The sequence below is a fragment of the Barbus barbus genome (assembly GCF_936440315.1).
Source record: "Barbus barbus genome assembly, chromosome: 39".
Lineage (NCBI taxonomy): Eukaryota > Metazoa > Chordata > Actinopteri > Cypriniformes > Cyprinidae > Barbus > Barbus barbus.
The window spans coordinates 13,148,227-13,169,708 of record NC_136717.1 but is presented as its reverse complement, the minus strand read 5'-3'; the positions used below and the strand labels follow the sequence as shown (position 1 = coordinate 13,169,708).

Sequence of the window (21,482 nt, the reverse complement as noted above, 5' to 3'; positions counted from 1 at the left end):
CAGGCAGTGTCAGTGAGTGCATGTATGTATGTATGTGTGTGTGTCGCTGGGTAAAAATTGATTTGTTGGCATTACAGGTTCAGTTAGCAGTGTGTTTCAAGAGGGACATGTTTAAGTGTGGCACGGTGTTCTGTTCTTTGCTCTCCCGACACTGAAATCGTGACACAGCGTTCACAACCTCTTTTTGCATCTGTGACATTAAATAAAGGTCATTCAATGAGAAAAAATGTAGGGTGGGACTTGGTTTTATCATCTTCACTGGGAAGTTATTGGATCGTTAAACGTACTTGGTAGATGGAGGGGAGGGGCTTGATGACATCAGCTGACAAGGAAAGTCATTATACAGGTTATTAATTCTGATGAAAGATTACGCCGAAACGTGTTATGTTTGTTTGTTTCATTGTAAGTTGCTTTGGATAAGGGTGTCTGCTTGATATATACATGTAAATAGTTTTTTTTTGTTTGTTTCTTTGTTTGTTTGTTTCCTCTATTGTATGTTGCTTTGGATAAATGTATGTGTTAAATGTAGAAATATAAACATAATTTCTTTGTTTGATTCCTCTATTACAAGTCGCTTTGGATAAAAGAATCTGCTTTATATATAAATGTAAATATTTGTTTGCTGGTTTGTTTGTTTCCTTTGTTGTAAGTCGCTTTGGATAAGTGTGTCTGTTAAATGTATAAATATAAACATTTTATTTTGGTTTGTTTGTTTGATACCTCTATTGGATAAAGTTGTCTGCTAATGCATGAAGGTAAATGTTTGTTTGTTTCCTCTATTGTAAGTCGCTTTGGAAAAAACGTTTCTGCTAAATGTATAAATGTAAACATTTTTTGTTTTGTTTGTTAGTTTGTTTCCTCTTGGATAAAAGTGTCTGCTAATGCGTGAAGGTAAATGTTTGTTCGTTTCCTCTATTGTTAGTCACTTTGGATAAAAGTGTTGGGTAAATGTAATGTAAATTTTTGTCTGTTTTCACTATAGTAAGTCGCTATGGATAAAAGTGTCTACTAAATGTATAAATATGATCAGATTTATTTTTTTCTTCTGCATTTTAAGTCACTTTGGATCTGCTACATTCATAAATTCAAATGTTTGTTTGTATTATTGCCGCTATTCTATTAGACCAGGACTGTGTAGAATGAAAGTCATTGGCCCTTTTTATTGTTTTGGTTGGATTTTTTAATATGATTCCTAGCATTTCATATCATGATCCTTCCAGCGTGTCTTCAGGAAGTTGCACTTTTATATCTCAATATTGTTGCACTAATGTTAAAGTGCACATTTCCCATAGGATTATGAGAATATTAAAGAGAGATGACAATGACTCAGCAATATGGATTTTTTGATTGAAAAAGAGATCACTCTCAAAAAGATGGCATGAATCATGTCAGAGTGATGTAATTACAACCGTTTCTCCTGAACAACTCACTCAGCTCTTGCAGGCAGCTTGGCACATGGTGGCAAATCTTTTTTTATTACTCAATTTTGATGAAAACTTCATGTGTTTTCTCTACATTTATGTAACATCTCCCAGTTTAAGGTGCATTCAGGTTGACAGTGATTTAACCACCGGAGGTTGCCGAGTGTCTGTGTGGCTAGTTGCTAGGTGTTTCATCTGGACTGCTGGAGGCGGATCACATGTCCTCTACTGTCCTCCTTCTGATTGGTGGTCATAGTATCGCATCACCATTCATTTGCCTAAAGTTTAACTCTGGTCTACCTTACCATCTACACTCTACATGATCTGTTTCACCTCACATCAGCACCTCTCATGGAAAACAAATGACTTCTGGCCGTTTTGTCAGTGTGAAAAGCCTCTTTAGAGAGTTTAGACTCACCTGCCACATGGCATTCATGTGCTCGCTTGTCTCTTCCCGAAGCAAATCTTTTCTCTTCTCGGCTGTGGAGTGCGGATTTAGTTTTCTCTCTCTCACGACACCACCCACTACCTACAGTTTTAGTCCATCATAACCCGCAACTGGTGTGTGTGTGTGTGTGTGTCTGTGTGTTTGTGTGTGTAGTTAAGGCATGGCTCTGTTTTTCAGCCATCTGTTATGGAGTTCACAAACTGTTTTTATTGCTGTTCTTCTGATATAATAGGCTCAGCCAACACACACATACACAGGTGAATTAGTTGTAAAGTTGTCATTTTACTAGCTGTTTGCTAAAAGATGTGATTAAACGTTAACCAGTATTTGTACAAAACTAGGAATAAATTAGGAGTTTAATTAAATACATCACATAATTGCAGTTGTTGACACCCATTACAAGCTATGCAGGAACTTAAATTTTGCATTAAATGTATATATTTAAATAACACAGGAAATACTGATTTTAGCCTTCGTTCAGATTTGAATTCACATTAAAATACACTGTATATACTATACATAAAATGCACTTTTAAAAAGATGGTTCTTTTAAGAACTATTGAGTGAAAGATTCTTTGGTAAACCTAAAAGAGTTCCCTTTTGGAATGGATTTTTGGACACAGCATATGCATAAATGTGTAAGTAGTAGTATATTGCCTCTGATGATTATATTATCTGATACAAAGAGGTCATGAATGGTTGCCTCTAGCTATTGTTCTTAAGTAATCCATTGCTTTGACGACCAGTGTATAGTAAATATAATACATATCGACTTCCTCTGTACTAACTGATGATTTGATTACTTTTTATTACTTCTGGCTTCAGTTAATGTTCATTTTCCCTGAAAATAGTACTTATAGATTTAGAAGCAATACGCAGCTAAGTGTGTGTGTGTGTGCGTGTGTGTGTGTGTGTGTGTGTGGAGGTTGGAATACTTGTTTGGGCCAAATTGTTATAAATGTTCTTACAAATATAGTAAAACATGTCAAAAAACCCACTTGTGGGGATTTGAAGTGGTCCTCACTATTTGTAAATCATCCCAATCTTGTTTTATTTTGATGTAGTCACCAGGCTTGTGTGAAGGTCAGCTTTAGTGTGTAGTAAATATCATTACTTTAGTATGAACCCATGTCCTCATGATGTGATCCTCATTACTATACTTTCAGAAGTGTGTGTGGACGTCTTTCTAGTACGCAAGTATGCTGTTGGTGTATGTGACCTCTGAATCTTGAGCTTTTGGGAAAAGGCCGGAAATGAACTGCCACAATTAGAAAGGCTAATTTAGCCATGACACTTCAAAGGCCCAGATTCCTCCTTTCTCTTCTTCTTCTTCTTTCCTTTTCTTTCTATTTATCTCTCTCTCTCCCCTCCTGGTGTGTGTGTACATATGTATGCATGTAGGTTGTGTTTATGTAAATGAGTTTGTATGAGTTAATTATTTGTTTGTGCAAAGTACAGCTTCTGTGCGTTTTATTAGCTAATGAAGACCCTTATACATCATCCAGGCGCCGGATACACACATGTTTGCATGCATTTTTTTGTACATGTGAGTGTCTATGCCATTTGTTGACTGTTTGTGGCTATTTCTATACTGAGTAGGACACACAGACACACATGGTGGAGAGGTGAAAGAGGAAAAGAAGAGCTAGAAAGAGACTGACCTACTTTAGGGGGCTTGATTCTGGTAACATGCACCTCTTAGAGAGCGTGTGTGTGAAGGGAAGAGAGATGGGGGGGGGGGGGGGGGGGTGTGGCAGCTGAATAAGAGATTTAGGATGACACATGCTCTCATACGCCACCTAGTGGTTCAACTAAATGAGTCTAAAAAATCAACACAGGTAGACTTTACAGTGCTTAATGTATTGCTGTTTCCATACTGTTGCCATAAATTATATTTCATTTGTGTCTTATTTATAGAGTATAAAACTGTCTCATAAATATTTAATATAGAAGGAATGAGTAGCTTATCTTTTATATGTTTGTACGTCACATCATTTGCACTGAGCTGGTCTTTACTTTTTCTTCCTCATAACTTTTCAATGTTTTTTCACTTTCACACACATCACTGGCCAAAAGTTTGGAATAATTAAGATTTTTAATTGAAATGATTTTTTTGAAAAGACGTTTTTGAAAGAAGACTTTTATGCTCACTGAGACTGCATTCATTTGAATTAAACAGTAAAAATGGTCATATTGTAAAATATTTAAGAGTATAATAACACAATTTAATTTTAAATATACATATATATTTTAAAATATTTTAAATGTTTATAATTAAAAAAAATTATAATTTATTCCTGTGATGGCTATGAATTTTCAGGAGCCATTACATTAAGTCTTCAGTTTCACATGAGATTTCTTTGATGAAATAAATGCAACTTGGTGAGCATAAGACAATTATGTATTATTATGTTACTTATAATTAACATATAAAATAACATATATCGCTATTTAACTTTCTGGTTACAGCATTTCATTGTCTCTGTTTTCTACACAGTAACAGTAAAGTAATCTATTTATGCATAATGTTAGACCACATATTCGCTTTATATGTTAAAATCACTTGTGGGTGTATTTTGGTGTGTTTTTTTAATCTCGCTTTGCTTCATGTGACCTCTTGGCTTCAAGAAACCTGAACGAATTGCCAAATGAATTTAGCACAATCCTCTACATTTAATTCAGTCAAGCACTGGGGCTGCTGGGTGATGTAGTTTCTGCAGCCCCCAGCTTCCTGTATTCCACCAAAGGCTTCCAGCAAGTTTCTATGACAACAGAGAATCAGAAAGTGCAGTGAGTTTCTACGTGTTCGAGTAGTTATACCAGTGTTGCGCAGTGTTATATGAAAATTAAAAGTTAATTAATACAGTTTATAAATGTAAAATGCACTTATTTAATATGTTGCTTTTTGGGAACCAGGCATAAAACATGAAAAAATTATCTTTATAGATTTAATTACCACACACTGCGTGTGTGTGTGTGTGTGCGCGCGCGTGTGCGTGTGCGTGTGCGTACGCGTAGTTGCTCATTATCATTCTGATTCTGCTCTGTGGTCCAAAATTAAACGGGCCATCATGTGTTGATGTGCTACTTGAAAATATTGATGTAATGATGTAATGCTGTACAGAGCAGCACAGCGGCACCAGGACAGATGTTTGTGACAGGTGCATTGTGGGTCCTCAGGCTTCACAAGTGTTTGGGTTTACAAGCAGGAGGTTCAAATTAAGCATGTAGATGCATGTTTAGTTATTGTTGGCAAATGTGTCACCCATATCACAGACTAACATCCCATAATAAGCAATGCTCAGGTGTAAATTCACACACTATCCATCCAAAACAGTATGCAGGATTAAAATTAAAACCCCTCGAAAGTTTAAATCACTGCTGCTACAGATTTTGCAGATGCTCTGCCATATAAATAAAATATCATTAGGTTAACTTTGCATACAGGGAAGATGTGTAGTGCCTAGAGTTAATGTTGACTGCATTAAACTGTTTTCAGATCAGTTCTATGGAATGATGAGTTGCAGCTGCAGTTTCTGTGCATCTTAGATAAATATTAGGAAGTCAGATCTCTCTGTCCTGTGAGTTACAGATGTCCTCGGGCCAAAGACCTCATTTTGGGAGATGGCACTCTTTCTGTCCTGTCTCCATCTTCACACCTCCTACTCTCATCTCTTCATAACTTCTGTCCTCTCCTCTCTCTCCTTTCTTCTGTCACATTAGATTAGAAAGAGCTGCGTTTTGTTGTTGAGCTGATATTTATGCGCTCTTAACATTATTTTTGTGTCTGTTTTCAATTTACTCTGGTTTAGGTACATTGAGTGTTAGTGTCATGTGATGGACTTCTGAAACTCTGGACTTCTGATCCAGAAGAGATCAGATGTGCTAAATCAGTAGCCATATTTAAATCTAGACTCAAAACACATCAGTTTAGCCGTATATTTTCTGGATAAGTACTGTGCTACATCTGAATGGATTGCACTGTTTTATGTACAGTAAAATAATTTTATTCTTAACTGTTTTAATTTGTTTTAAATCAATTTTTAAATGATTTTTAAATTTCATAGTTTTTGATTGTTTTTAATAATGTTATGATGCTTTTGAATGAAAATAATCATAAAAGCACTTTGAATTTCCATTTTGTATGAGATGTGCTTTATAAATATGCTTTGCCTTGATTCCAATACAAATGATGTTCCATTTGATGTTAAAAGCTACATTGTAAAAACATAAGAACCACCATTTGCACCTTACATTATTAACAAGGAGACAATGCTGTAATATTTTGCATGTTTATATTAACATAAAATTTGAAAACCAATCCAAATCAAAGTTTCATAAATTTTTTGTTTATGTTAAAATCATGTGTGGGTGTGTTTTTGTGTTTTTCATGTTTAAAAAAAATATTTTTTTCCTGCCGTTTAATAGCTGATGGTTTTTGGCTATTAGTTACCTATTTTCAGACTCTTAGTCAACAAATCCTCTGTAAACACTACAGATGCAGATTTAATTGGTTCACAGTTCATTACTTCATGCAATTTCAAGTTAATATTGATTTGCATATTTTAAAATTTCCTCAAAAATAGCTTATCATTTTATAGTAAAAAAAAATGTCATTTAATTTTTTATATAGTTTTTTATTGCGTATAGCATATAGTTGGTTTGGCAATTTTCATTCATTCATTTACTCAATGAAAACAGAGTAAGCTCACAAATGATTTCAGAATCGGACCTGTTGTTCAGTTTATGTCCTGTAGTTTAGTTCGAAGATTTTGTCCGGTAATTTACAATCTTTTATGTTGTTTACAGTCTTTTCTGTTGTTTAGAGTCTTTCAGTTTTAAGTGTGTCCTGTAGGTTAGAATTTGTGCTGTAGTTCAATGTTTGTCATGTACTTCAAAATCTGGCCTGTCATTCAATTGATGTCCTGTAGTTTACAGTCTCTCAGTATTGAGTGTCTCCTGTAGGTTAGCGTTTGTGATGTAGTTCAGTGTTTGTCATGTAGTTCAAAATCTGACCTGTCATTCAATTGATATCTTGTAGTTTACAGTCTTTCAGTATTGAGTGTCTCCTGTAGGTTAGAGTTTGTGATGTAGTTCAGTGTTTGTCATGTAGTTCAAAATCTGACCTGTCATTCAATTGATATCTTGTAGTTTATCTCAAAGATTCTGTCCTGTAGTTTACAGTCTCTCAGTATTGAGTGTGTCCTTTAGGTTAGAGTTTGTCATGTAGTTCATTGTTTGTCATGTAGTTCAAAATCTGACCTGTCATTCAATTGATATCTTGTAGTTTGGGTCGAAGATTCTGTCCTGTAGTTTATGAATGATTTATCCAATATCCCATTTCAATTTGCAGTGTCGTTTGTGTGTTTGTTGTCCGTCGTGTAAGTTTACTGTGGTCCTGCGACCTGAGCATTTCTTGACAATCTTTTGCAATCCTGCACTCCCAGACTGCAACAAACATCTAGGGTGAACATCAGAAGCCCTCACACAATAACATAATCATCAAATACTTGATTGAGTCTTTTTGTGTGTTTTGGGAATTATAGAGATAATGATAATAACTTTTAAACAGTCTCTGTCTTCAACAGAGAAAAATGTCATGTTCTTGCCCACACACACGCAGTGTGGGAGAATTGTGGTTTTGTCTGTTCATGACGTTTGATGGAGCCTCACTTTGGCATCATCACCTATCAAAACAATGCTCTGCAGAGTACACGGTCTCCATGACAACTAGTGTCATAGTTACCACAGACTTTCAGCTTTCTGCCCAAATTCAGCTTTTTGTGCATTTATTTATTTATGTTTTATGTCTGCAGGAGCTCTCCTGTACATGATTATGTCGTTAGTCATCTCTGAATGCATTTGAGAATCCATATTGGACCGCAACATAAATTATTACTTTTTTTTTTCATATTTCATGTTTTAGTATATACTTGTATTTTTTATTTTTTAATTCCATGGTATACGAATGTGATGGTTGTGGTATATATCAAAGTACCATGCTTTTGCCATGGTTTTAAAACCATCTTTAGAAGTAAATAATCATCAAAGAACACATTTCTGTTCGTTTTTATCTCCGGGCGCACAGTCAGACCCTAAATAGCAGCATGGCAGTGCAGTAACACACTGCTCAAAAAAGACGGGAGTGATTGAAGCGCTGGTCACACAAACCCCATCCTAGAATCAATCCGTCACCAGTCCCCAATCTCACAATGTGGCACTGTTGACATGGCAAATGAATGCTTGGGAGTGATGAATTCATGGTTCAGCGTTGTTTACGTAAAGACATCTCAGAAGAATTCTCTCTCTCTCGTATGATGCGCTTAACCCTCTGTTTAGTTTCAGCCTCTCTCTTCCCTGTTGCCACTGACATCAATTCCTCCTTACATGGTGCTCCTCTAAACTCATCCCTCTCTGTACTGTCGTCATGGCGATGCTCTTTAGCCACCTCACTCAGATTCCTAACATTCCTTATCCTGAGCGATGTGAGCATGTTGCTGTGGAGATGTGCTGGAGTGTGAGAGGTGACAAAAGGGTGAAATGCAGCACCGTGAGATCACAGGTCTCTGTGTTGTGTATTAAAGATGTGACTGCATGATATTCATGTAAACTCATCATCTGGCTCTATTCTGCAACACCCAGAGCAAATTTTCTGCAATTTAGTCATTTAAAGTCCATCTTGTATTTTAGTGATATATATTGCTTAAAGAAAATTAAGTGGTACAAGGAAAAAATGATATTTTAATAGTTTTTGTTTTATTTTAACTTTATAAAAACTTTAATGTAGTTCAGAATTTGTTCTGTCATTCAGTTCATGTCCTGTAGTTTACAGTAGGTCAAAGATTCTGTCCTGTAGTTTACAATCTCTGTTTTGAGTCCTGTAGGTTAGAGTTTGTGCTGTAGATCAGTAGGTGCTTCTCATTTCTTGTGCATCCTCGTTTCCTTTCCTCGCATCTTAGCTCCAGACCCTTAGGATATGAGGGAAGGATGCAAGGAAAGGAAATGATGACGGAGGAATCAGTGGATGAACACTGGAATATTCTTGACCACTCAAGCATCACTTAAAAGCATCATCAGCTGCGCTAAAGGGATCTACCCTTATGTTGTTAAAGTTCGTTAAGGCTTTCATAATAAATATTAATAAAGCAAGATGCCCTTTTAAAATATATGATATGTATGGTTTATTTAAACTGCAAAGGTAAATGTAAATTATTACGACAGATGTGAAGGGGGAGGAGAATTTATATGTGCATCATTTTTTTTTTGCTGAAAAAGACTTCGGCATAGGATACACCTGTGTATCCTCGCTCATGACTCCTCAGGAACCCTCCTCGATCCTCGCCTCCTCCCGGTTCAGTTAGAGAATGGAGACGTCCTACAAGATGGCTGAGATCGATCGGTTTCCGGGTCATAGGATGTAGGACGGAGAAGCGAGGAAACGAGAAAGGATATTGAGAAGCACCCAGTGTTTGTTGTGTAGTTCAAAATCTGACCTGTCATTTAGCTTATGTTCTGTAGTTTATGTTGAAGATTCTGTCCTGTAGTTTATAAAGTTCCCTTATTTACAGTCTCTCAGTTTTGAGTCTATCCTATAGGTAAGTGTTTGTGCTGTAGTTCAACGTTTGTACTGTAGTTCAGAATCTGACCTGTCCTTCAGTGTATGCTCTGTAGTTTATGTCAAAGATTCTGTCTGGTCATTTACTATCTGTTCTGTAGGTAACAATCTCTCAGTTTTGAGTGTGTCCTATAGGTTAGAGTTTGTGCTATAGTTGTGTTTGCCATGTAGTTCAAAATTTGACCTGTCATTCTGTTGATGTCCTGTAGTTTAGGTCAAAGATTCCGTCCTGTAGTTTACAGTCTGTCATTATTGAGTGTGTCCTGTAGGTTAGAGTTTGTGCTGTAGTTCAGTGTTTGCCATGTAGTTCAAAATCCGACCTGTCATACAGTTTATGTCTTGTAGTTTAGGTTCTGTCTTGTAGGCTAGTTTACACTGTATTTTCTTCATGCATGACCACATTTTCTACTGATTGAGAGAGGTAATACTGCAGTAGATTGAATTCCACATTAGTATTAATACAGGTTTGCTAGGCCCCAGAAAATTATGCTGTTTACAAAGAGGTGCCACTAATGATTCAAATGAAGTGAAGGAATCAGAATGCATGACAGTTGCAGTCAAAATACAGAACATTTTTATCACAGCTTCCGTTTCAGAAGTTTCAATGTCTATCCTATCCATCTTCACTGTAATACTTACACAGTGTCTAGACAACTGCAACAGCTAAAGTCTGTCTACACTGGATGCGACAAAGTGACCGTTGCAAATCATTTTGAACTTTGTGTCATTACGTCATAAATAGAATCAGGCATCAGGTTTCTGTCAGAGATATGTCTTGTTGTGTCTCGCCGAGCCGCATCCAGTGTAGACACGGTGTTAGTAACACGTACAGCTGTGTGCAACAGTGAAAAGGGACCCCTCTCAAACAGTGTCACGCCGCACCGCATTCCGAATGTTGTTTAAGCAACATACACCGGTACTGAGGTATATTGAAAATTTATATCATAACATAAATAATAATACACTGGTATTCTTTACGAACCTGTATACAGCCCAGCACTAGTTCAGTGTATGTCATGCAGTTCAGAATCTGACCTGTCATTCAGTTTATGTCCTGTATTTTAGGTTGAATATTCTGTCCTGTAGTTTGCAGTCTCTAAGTTCTAAGTGTTTCCTGTAAGATAGAGTTTGTGCTGTTGTTCAATGTTTGTCATGTAGTTTAGAATCTGGCCTGCTGTTAAGGCCTCTGTCCTGTAGTTGACAATCTACCCTGTGGTTAAATGTCTGTCCTATAATTTTGTGTGTACGATATAGTTTAGAGAGTTCAGTGTCCTATATTAAATTTTGCCCTTTAGTTCAGTCTGTCTATCTTTTATTTCCCTCCATTCTGTTCTGTAGTTGAGTTCAGCAATTGAAGAGAGTTCAGAGAGCATGGTGTATTTCCACTGACTCATTCAGTTCATCAATGACTTCTGATGACATTGATGATTCAGTCTGAAAAGTGAGTTTGTTCATTTAATGAAAACTGTGGTGTGTGATTTCTAAGCCTGCAAGCAGATGTTGCTTGAAAACTATGCTGAAGGTGGAACAGGCACAAACTAAACCACGCCACTTTAAACAGTTGTTGCTTGTCTGGAGTGGAGTTATTTAATTAAATGCAACTGGACATTGTCAATGAATTGTTTATGAACTTAATAGCGCTTTTGGACATTGTCTGGACATTTAATAGCCCTTCAAAAAACCTCAGACATTCCCATATGAGATCAATTCAGACTGTGATTTAAAATGCTGCTGAGAAACAGTAAAGTCTTTCTCTCTTTTTGACACTCTTCTCCTACTGTTTTCTTATAATCTCATCTTGTTAAACTTTTTTTCTGTTCTTAGGCACTGTGTGAGTGTGTTGCCATGGCAACTATAGATGTAAATGAAAACGTGTTTAGAGAGTTAAAAGAGAAACGACAAGGACAGTTAGATGAGATTTCTCTACAAAAAGTCAGCCAGAATTGAAAGAAATAAAGAAAGACAGGTAGATGGAGGTGCAACAGTCTGTTTTCAGGTTGTGTGCTGTTTGTTAAAGATCTAAGCTAGGCAGCAAGAAGAGACATCTGAAATATTTGGCTTGAATCCTTCACTGGGATGTCACACCAGTCTCAACAACATTATTTACATTCCACTGAGAAAAGCAGACCAGCTTTTCCCCTCTCTAAGCTTTTGTGCTTCGCTGTGATCATTCCTGTCAACCAAATGCACAAAAGGACATCTGTCTCTGTTGGTGTTGGTGTGTGTATCACATTCACCAGTCTAACTATTGTGCAGCGGTTATAGTATAATATCATATATTATATATATAATGTCAGCGCAGCACTTTATGTGCCATCATGTAATTGATAAAACAGTGAATTGCACCAAACCTGTCAAAATCACATCAGGTAACATTTCACCCCAAAATCAAAGAAGAAAAAAATAGGAAATTATATTCTGCTCAAAGAATATTAAGCTTATTATGATTTTTATGTCATTGTGGCCACAAGAAAAAAAGCTAAAATAAAAAAGAGAGGGCAAAACTTTATATATATTTTTAAAATAAAATGCTTGTTTTATAAAACTATTAAAAGATTAAGACATTTTTATTTACAGTTTACTACTTTTTTTACTACTTTATTTCTAAATATGCCATTAATTGTAAATCGCGATTTCAAAATGAAAGTTTCTGACTTTGCATGTGGCCAAATATAAACATTTTATGGATTTAAACATTGTTTAATCACGCTATAAAGTGAAACATCACCAGGCCGTTGGCGCCCTCTACAGGTATTTGTTATAGGCAAGGCAAGGCAAGGCAAGTTTATTTATATAGCACATTTCATACACAGTGGTAATTCAAAGTGCTTTACATAAAAGAAAGTGAAATAGACATTAAAAATCAATAAAAACATGGGAATAAAGATAATAAAAACAAGGAATTTTAAAATGATATAGAAATTGATTTAAAATAAATTTAAAGAAAATGATTATACATAAAATTCATTGCAGTCAGTTCGGACATATAGCACAGTGCTCATTCAACAAATGCACAGTTAAACTATGGGATGATATTAGACTCAAAATGATTAATAGATGCACGCACAATTCTCCATGTACTGCATACATTTTATGCATGTATCTTACTAACCACAAACAAATGGTGGTGATAAAGGCATGAACAAGTTTCTCCAAGTCTCGTTTTGGAAACAAAACATCTAATTATTGCAATGTTTTTGAGATGATAGTATGCTGATTTAGTTACTGCTTTAACATGACTACTGAAACTAAGGTCTGTCTCCAGAATCACCCCAAGATTTCTGACTTGATTTTTAGTTGTTTGACCCCTAGAGTCAAGGTATGCATTCACCTTGAGAACTTCATCTTTGTTTCCAAATGCAATGATTTCAGTTTTCTCCTTGTTTAACTGAAGAAAGTTCTGGAACATCCAACTGTTAATTTCATCAATGCATTGGCAGAGGGAGTCAATGGGGCTGTAGTCATTTGGAGATAAGGCTAGGTAAATCTGGGTATCATCAGCATATAATACATAATGTACTTAAATTGGTTATGTTAACATTATGTAGGCATATTACATTATGTATTTTAACAGTGTTGTTCAATAAAACCATGCAGTTACTTGGTTTTGATATTTTATTTGAGCCATTTATTATTGCCTCATTGTTAGTTTATATATAATTAGTAAATATTAATTCTAAGGCCTAGTTTTCACCTAGGCCTGTTTGTGAAACTAAAAATATCAGATTACTCAATTATCAAAGTAATCAGTAGATTACTTAATTACCAAAATAATAATTAGTTACAGCCCTAGATTAGTTAAAATATTTCAAATTACAACTGCATTGTTTAACTTTGTAGTTAAAAGACAAATACTTTTTTGAAAATGTCTTAAAAATTGTATAAAAATATGGTCTCATTCTAGTGAACCAAGTATCTGAATTTTGTCTCAAGTGTTTTGTCACACCCCTAGAGTCGATAAGCAGTGATCTAGCTCATAATTTTCCTCTGCATATGCGTGCGTGTGTGATTTTCCTCTGCATGATAATACAAGTGTTCGTGTGTGATTTATGACCGCAAACATGTGCACAAACATCTATGTGCTCACGGGTGTATGTCTGTATGTGTGCGAGTATGAGTCTGTAGGCATGTAATAGGGCTGGTGGCTTTCAGTCCCAACAGTTTACGGCTTCCTTTAAACCCCCCTTACTTTTCTCTCTCTGAGTCACTGGAACGGCAGAGTGAGTCATATTGCCGTAGAGAAGCTGTCCGACAGATGGATAGAGAGAAAAAGACAGAAGGAAAAGGAAAGAAAGAGAGACACCCCATGCAACGTATCCATTTATCTCTCCTAATGTATATATGATGCAAGATCTTTACTATTTCATAAGCCATGAAATCTCCTTTTCTATTACTAAGTCACACATAACTGTACAGAGGTAACAAGCATGCACCACTTTAATCTTGAGATCGTCTTTATCACTTTTTTACTTGACCCAGCAGCAAAACAGTACGTTACACTCCACCCACCCAACCTCCACTGTCAATTAAAAGACTAAAAAGATTTTCCTCCTTTGAGAAAAGCAGCACTGCCTCGTCCATCTTTGATACTGTTTTCATACCCGGTCTCCTCTCCTGCTGGCAGCAACATCCTTTACTGTCACGCCGTGTTCAGTTTTTCATGAACAGGAGCGGCGATACGCTGTCTTCCGTAACGGTCACTGCAATTACTTAAACTTACAAAATCAGCAGTAAAGCCCTTTATTTATTGTTGATTACATACATTAGTGGAAGTTGCAAGACAGGCAAGAATCACTATTAAGGCACAGTCACATTTACCATTGTTCAACTATTTTTCATGGGCGAAAAGCAGTCTTTCTAATAGGATAATAGGATTCTAATAGGATTTCACAGCAGGTTCAAGTTCGTAATTTCTAAAGTAGCAGAAATAAAGTTAATACAATAATTTATTTTAAATTATTTAGATAATATTTACAAAAATAAATATGAATAAAAATGTAATTAAATATTTATAAAAATATTTGTTCAAAATGTAATCTTGATAATTATTGAATTATTTAATGTTATAAAAATGTTTAAACATTTTAATTATTTAAAATATTGAAAAAGTGTGGGTCTGTACACTTAATATACATCGTAGGAACACTAATGCAACCATTCATAAGCACAAGCAAGCACAAAATGTATTGTCCTATAAAGATATAAAAATAATTTTTTTATGTTTAAAATTGTGGAAGTGATGAAGTAAATATAGACAAGGTCCAGTTACCTACCAAAAAGACCCTCCTGTTTAAGATGACATAAAAGGAAATCAATTTCAATTTCATGTTCAAATTATACACCATGTTTGCCCAAGAAAAATGGTTTAGTGTGAAGCTGAAAAGGTGTGTGTGTGTGCTTCTGATTCTACCTGAGACGGTAAAACGGCCACCCAGCATACAGACGTACACACACTCGTGCTTAAGAACTCGAAGCTGCAGATAATTCTGTTCCTATGGGACAGAATATTTTTGGTACCTGCTGAGACAGATAGAGAGAGACAAAGAGAGAGAGAAAAGGGAGGGTATATAGATGAGTATGTGGTTAATTTTAGAAAGTGGTGTGAAAAATGCAGCGGAACAGAGCGATCCTCCTCTTTTCACAGTTGCTTACCTCCGATTGGTCGAACTTTGCACCGTGATCCCTTTTGGCCAATGAGATGTATCGTCATGAGAGTACTAGACCCATCGGGGCCCTTCCTTAAATATACACACTCAGAGAAAATATGATCCCCACCCCATGTCGATTATTATTATTATATTAGTGTAGGAGAGTGGGTGGAATTTGGCAGTCACTTTCAGATAGCGTTTGAGCACTGCACCATAAATAATTCCTCTCTCAAACACAAACACACACACACGCTCTGGGCTGCTGGTGTCGGAGGCAGTGCGATGATGAATAGACCCAGTGATGTTATTTCTGGAGAAATTACGACACTGCCAGAACTCCCTTCATATCTGCTTTTAGCACAGGTTTCGTTTGGTTATTTCATCTAGGTTGGGTTTACTCCAGGAACATGGGAACATTTGAAAAGTGGGGGAGGCACATTATAAAAAGGTAGCTTGGCTTGTGAAGTTCGACCAGTAGTCTTACATGAAAAAAAAAAACATTGGTAAAGAGCCACAGTCCTTAGTAGGACTACTGCCTAACGTTTGCGCATTGCCGTCACAAACATTTGGCAGAGACTTAAGCTGAGTTTTCAAGTAGTTGTTCGCACTGCATATTAATTAAAATGTATTAATAATAAACTGACTAAAATATGTGTGCGTGTATTAATTGTTTTTAATAATAATAATAACTTGTTTAATTGTTCAGGAAGTGCAAGTTATAATAAAATTATAGAAATTATAATACAAATACCAAATATAATTACAACCATTATTAATCAATAGTTTTGTTTAAATAGTCAAAATGTAGTGCATAAAATATAATTAATCAAAAATAAATGTAAAAGAGTGAAAAATAAAAAAAATAATTATTTTATAATTAAATAATAAAACATATTTAATAGTTTAATTATTTAAGACATGTAGGTTATAACAAATATTTGAAGTATAATAAATTATAATAATTCTTAATCAAATATAATTGGTAAAATAGCACAAATGTAAGTGATGAAATATAATTGTTTATTTAAAAATAATATAAGTATTTATTAATTTAACAATACCAGATTATAAAATTGTTTAATTATTTAGAATTTAGTACATATCTCAATAGTGAACAAGGGGATATTCACCTATTTTAGTCATTTTACTACAGAAGCTGCATGATAGTAACTTTAAGCCAAAAGAATAAAATGCAACAGATTTGTGACCAGAAAGGCAGAAAACATCCTTGTGTGTTGACTACAGGTGTATTGAGCATGCATGTGTGGGCTGTGTAACTTCCTGTCATAGCGAAGCGTGCGGCGCCAGATAACGGTTGAAATGATCTGAGCGACACGTGCAAATGCTTCCACGCATACGCAGCATTCGCAGCAGGCCGCTGCGTCCTGTCGCAGCCATGCTGCTGCTCACCAGCTGTCTCCATGGAGACCAAGATGGGCTCTGGTTGTCTTGGAAACTGACAGCAGCATGCTGTGGGTTTTGCAACGTGTACGGCTCCCGAGAGCATTATTTAACTCTGTACGTACAGTCAATATTTAAACTGACTCAGGACTTCAGGTAAAGTGTCTAATTCGTTATGTCGTTTCTCGCAGGTTCTTCGGCCACATGGCCCGTAAACACATAAGCCTAAACAAATACACACACACACAAAAATGTTTCTATAGGCCACCGTGTGTTGCCTTGTGACATCACTTGTCCGTCAGAAATGACTTGTAAGTGGTGGTGGTGGGGTGTCTGACATGGCATCTGCTGACCACAAATCTTGTTACCTTGGTTACAGACAGACTGGGCATAAAGGTAAGGTCACAGAGATCTGGAGGTTCTGTCCCCCGAGCGGTTCGCTGTAATTTGATTGGCTCGTGGCCCCGTTTGTGCACCCATCACAGAAAATTGAATTATCGTGACTGTCATCCAGAGAGCCACACAGCTCACCTCTCCTGTCTTCATCCTTCCATCTCTCCACTCCTCCTCTCATTTACTCCTCATTTTTCCTCCTCTCAGGAAAGGAATACCCAAAAATGTATATTGTCATTATTTACTTACTCATATGCTGTGTTTTTTAGTGCTACATAAATGAGATGATGTTTGAATAATATTTGTACTTTTCTTGTCTATACAACAACATTTTATAGTGGCCACTGCTTACAAGGTCCAAAAAAAAAGAAAGAAAAAGGTTACACTTTATTTTACAGTACATGTACTTACAGTGTACTTACCCAAGAAAGTACTGTAGCACAAGGTAACTACCTGGGTTAAAGTTAGAATTAGGGGTAGGTCCAAGGTTAGTACTTAGTTATTACCCAGTTATTGTAATTGTATAATAAGTACATAGCATGTACACGTGGAACAGGACTGTAAAATAAAGTGCTACCCAAAATAAAAGGACCATAAAAGTACACACATTCACATATTCAAACTGGTGCATTTTGTTTGATTGCAACACACAAGAAACTAATAACGTCAAACTTGATGGCACTCGTCAGTGTATCGGTTTTGGTTCTGAATGTGAATCCTATAGAGACAGGGAGATGGAAAAAAATGGATTGGAGAAAAAATTATATTACAGTTGCTTTGCGTTCGCTCTCAAAACTTTTGTGTTCCATCAAGATCGCAAAAGTTTCTCAGGGTAACATAAAAGATTTGCAAGTGAACGCAATGAGCAAATGAAGTTTTTTCAGAGCCAAAACAATTAAAATATAATTTTTCTTTAAAAGGGTCATGAATTTTTTTTTATTTTGTACTGTTCTCTGAGGTCCACTTATAATGTTATCAAGATTTTCACATAAAAACATAATAATTTAGAAGTAATAGGCTATCTTCTGTCCTGTTTTGAACCCCCTCATCAAAATGCTCTGTTTCAATGTAATTGTTAGATGTTCTCTCTGTGTGCGTGTGTGTGTGCGCGCATGTGCGTATCGTGTGTATAGTGTGTATAGTGGATTTCTGTGGTGTTGATTGCGCTGATGACCGAGGGCTCTTGTCAGTAATTGAGCTTAATTAATTTAAGAGCCTCGGATTGATTCCAGATCTCAGAGTTTAGTCTACAGTAAAGTAGATGATAACAGCATCATTTAACTCTGTTTTTAAAGCAGCTGGATTTTTAATGTGGCTCCACACAAACAAAACACCTGTTAAATAAGTAATTCACCCCAAAATGAACATTATTTACTCACCTTCATGGTGTTTCAGATTCTTTTGCGGCTGCTTTTTTTTATTATATATAAGTAATTATTTATGTTTTGAACCCCCTCATCGAAATGCTCTGTTTGAATAGGCATGGTGGGAATAAATGCCCACTGCTATGATTGGCTGATAGTTGAGTATGTTTTACAGCATACATTCCTCATAGGATGCTGCTGTGATTTAAGTAAAAAATGCATAAGTATTAATATCAAACGATCTGTAATAACAGAAAAAGCAATAGTGAGCACATACTAAAAAACAGTTACTCTCACTTGTGTGGTGCAACATTAAACTGTCGGATCCAATATAGTCGACACAGCATCGCCTTTTAGTTTCATTCTGAAAATCCTGTGTCAAATTGTGCCTTGTTTGTAAACAAATCTGCGGTAAAATTAAGTAAATAAAAGGACAAATCTCCTACTGACATGGTCTGGAACTTCATTAAAAATAAAGTTAATTAAATAAAGTTTATTGTATGGTTTCTGCATAGACCTATGTTTGCCGTTCTCATTATTTATCTAAACAGGCAGTGATGTAGAAGCAGGTGTTGATCTTCTGCGGAGGCAGTGTTTATCCACACTATTTCATCATAAAGAGGCACATTCCACAACCTGTCATTTGGCAGATTAAGCTGTTTTTAGACTAACGAGAAAGTTTTGAGTTCTGAAACTTGCAGAATGTTTTTATAGCACAGTGACCTCTTATATGTCAAAAGATCATGGGATTCATGACACTGTTAAACATGGTCGTTGTTGTACAGGGCAAAAAAAAAGAAACAAAAAATCTGCTTAAAGATTCACCAAAAGTGATCCTTTTGTCAGCACCGGAACCATCGTGAACAGCGCACTGACATGTGCCACTGTTGCACTTCGGGCATCCCAAGTTCGAGTCCTTTCCCGATCCGGTCCAGTTGTATATATTTGGTCATTTATTACATTACTGTATGTGTGTGTGTGTGTGTGTGTCCAAGACAGGACTGAGAGAGTCAGCGGGTTTTGGATCAGAGAGCGCAGGGATGCACTGCGCCAGATGCCTGAGTGTGTGTGTGTCTGACTCTGTGCCAGCTGGTTCAAAGAAAAACTAACACGTCTCGCCTTCTAAGAGTCTTAATAATACATTCTCACTCACATGGATATCTTACGCTACTCCAGGCTTAAATTGACCTTTTTAAATGTGCTATTGCTGCAATTATGGGCATGAGTGAGTAGCCTTGTAAATCGCTCTCTCACTCACACCGTCTCTGTCTCTCTCGCTCTCTCTTCGTTGTTCCGAGAGCAACCGGTCAGTCTTGCTGAAGGATATGCAGCGTAAACTCATAATTATGATGCATAAGTAATATAAAGCACACCATCACATAAACTCAAACACACACACAACTCTTTATCTTCATTGTCCTCACAGATATACGGTACAAGGAGAGATTAGATGTGGAACTATTATGATATGATATGTGTGTTGTTGTCCCCTGATGAACTATTACTATGTGTTTAGCATATATATGCTTATGCTGAGAAAAGAATTGGAGAGATTATTGGACCCCTGCATTAAGTGATACTTTGTTTAAAATGTTTTACAATTATTTTTTAATTATTATTTAATAAAAAAAATTCCCCTGAGGTCCACATAATGCTAATCAATTTGTATGCGCTAAAAAGCACCCATAATTGTATTTTCATGACTGTTTTTCACCCTCTGTCTGACACTTTTTTTTTTTTTTCAGATTTTTGCTGATGTCTCTCTCATATGTACAGTTATTTTTGCGTGTGAAATAAGCAAGTGATTTCCTCATTGATTTTGGAAAGATTTGAGTTGTTTTCTGTAGCTTAACTACAGAAATGGTTTCTTTGTATACTGGAAAGTTTTGAATTCTGAAAGTTACAGGATGTTTTAATTATTCTTCACTTTATTTTGAAAGATAAAAGATTTATCATGAGTGCACCACAATATCTAAAGCAAGTATTTAGTTAGAGACAAGACTTATTCCACTTCATTTTCTTCTACTGAACCATTTTGCCACAGATGTGCAGGGAATAAGAGCTTTCTGGCAGGTTTCAGGTTTTGTTGTTTGAAAGGATCCGGGCTGGTGACCCAAAACTCATGGGCCTAAACTTGGGTTGCGAAGACCCATGCACTATTTGAGAACAGGTTGACAATCCCTGCAGCTAATGTATTGTGTAAGTGACTGTTGACAGACTGAGCCATGGGAATATTTCCGTCTCTCTTAGTGAGTAAAGCTTGAAGCCCTTATTTTGCTCTGTGAACCCAAATGGCTCTCAGGGGACTATACTGTCTCAGAGCAGCTCCCACGACCTCTGACCTCCTACATCCACACACGCAGCAAATCAGAAGAAAAGGGGTGAAGCCAAGCAGGACTGTATGTTAGACTGCCAATGTTGTTTTTTTAACGTCTTATCCAATCACATTATAAAACACAGAGGGAATATGAGGACAGGACATCAAAATGAATCCATAATTAAATCTAATACAACAGATTGATCTGTTTCAATGTAATTGTTAGATGTTCTCTCTGTGTGTCTGTGTGTGTGTGTGCGTGTGTGTATAGTGGATTTCTGTGGTGTTGATTGCGCTGATGACCGAGGGCTCTTGTCAGTAATTGAGCAGTAATTTAAGAGCCTCAGATTGATTCCAGATCTCAGAGTTTAGTCTACAGTAAAGTAGATGATAACAGCATCATTTAACTCTGTTTTTAAAGCAGCTGGATTTTTAATGTGGCTCCACACAAACAAAACACCTGTTAAATAAGTAATTCACCCCAAAAATGAACATTATTTACTCACCTTCATGGTGTTTCAGATTCTTATGCGGTTGCTTTTTTTATTATCTATAAGTAATTATTTATTATATTACAACCACATATATTATATGTATTTGTCACAATTAATTATATTTGTTTTAAATCTATTTGTAAATTGTGAAATTTGTACATAGTAACTCATTTATTGGACCAGACACAGTCCTTAACTAGCTGCATTTTGCTTAAGAATGTAATTCAAATGCAAGCAACATTTGCCTTCATGTTCCATTGTTTTTTTTCCTCATCTCAATTATGCCGTTTTCATTTTGAGTGCAGTTCTGCAGTGAATTTCATTAAAGTACTATCACTAAAGTACTAAGTTCATGCATTAAAGTACTAAATTGACTAGTTA

General features: G+C 36.1%; 1 protein-coding gene across 1 annotated transcript in view; it reads left to right on the top strand.

Annotated features, from left to right (window-relative positions):
• The window catches only part of LOC306858663 (voltage-dependent L-type calcium channel subunit alpha-1C-like), a 131,098-nt gene that overhangs the window by 68,133 nt on the left and 41,483 nt on the right, over positions 1–21,482 (top strand). The gene's annotated exons all lie outside the window — the stretch shown is intronic.